Source organism: Schistocerca gregaria, chromosome 6 (assembly GCF_023897955.1).
Source record: "Schistocerca gregaria isolate iqSchGreg1 chromosome 6, iqSchGreg1.2, whole genome shotgun sequence".
Taxonomy (NCBI): domain Eukaryota; kingdom Metazoa; phylum Arthropoda; class Insecta; order Orthoptera; family Acrididae; genus Schistocerca; species Schistocerca gregaria.
The window spans coordinates 65,702,205-65,703,207 of NC_064925.1; the positions used below are offsets into that span (position 1 = coordinate 65,702,205).

The following is a 1,003-nucleotide window of genomic DNA, read 5'->3' on the forward strand; positions in this document are numbered from 1 at the left end:
CTGTGGTAGACGTGATGTGTGTGTCTCACTTTACGATTTCAGGCAGTCCAACATCGACGTGTCACACATTGGCATACCACACAGATCGTGAGACATCATGCGACTAGACCAGCAGGCCCAAACGGAACACAGATCAGGCCTCTTTCAAACTCTCTAAGGTGCCCGATAACGATATTTCACAATGGTACGGGATATCTACGTACACAGTTCGCAACCCAACGTACGATGTGTGGCGGAGAGTACCATGAACCACTTGACGTCGTTACCTTTCGTATTCTACTCGCAGAAAGAGAAAGGAAAAGAGACTAAATGGCTCCGTGTGAGCCATAATTTCTCGGATGTTACCTACGTGGCCCATATGTGAAATGTATATCGGCTGCAGTAGAATCATTCTGCAGTCAGCTTCAGATGGCGGTGCTCTAAATTTTCTCAATAGCGTTCGCCGCAAAGCCAACGGCCTTGCCGTAGTGGTAACACCGGTTCCCGTCAGATCACCGAATTTAAGCACTGTTGGCCTGGACTAGCACTAGGATGGGTGACCTTCCGGTCTGCCGAGAGCTGTCGGCAAGCGGGGTGCACTCAGCCCTTATGAGGCGTCAACCGGGAGAGCCGTGTGCTGACCACATGCATCTCCATATCCACATCAAGTGACGCCTGTGCGTTAAGGATGACACGGCGGCCGGTCGGTAACGTTGGGCCTTCTAAGGCCTGTTCGGACGGAGAGTTTCCGGAAATGAAAGGTGCCTTCCCTCTAGGGACTCCCAAGGATCTCAGTAACATTTGCGTGTTGTTCGAATTTATCAGTAATGTATGTAGTAGTCTGATTCTGTATCGCTTTGATGTTTTCCTGAATGTGACCTTATTTGTGTCCCAAACACTAAAGCTGTGCTCAAGAACAGTTCGCAACAGCGTCCTACATGCGGTCTCCTTTAGAGATGAATCACACTTTTCTAAAATTCTGTCAGTAAACTGAAGTCGACCATTCGCTTTCCCTATCACAATC

The 1,003-nt window shown here is 49.0% G+C and overlaps 1 pseudogene; it reads left to right on the forward strand.

Annotated features, from left to right (window-relative positions):
- The first annotated feature begins 449 nt into the window (after positions 1 to 449).
- Positions 450 to 567, forward strand: LOC126279289 (5S ribosomal RNA; annotated as a pseudogene).
- Positions 568 to 1,003: the final 436 nt, after the last annotated feature.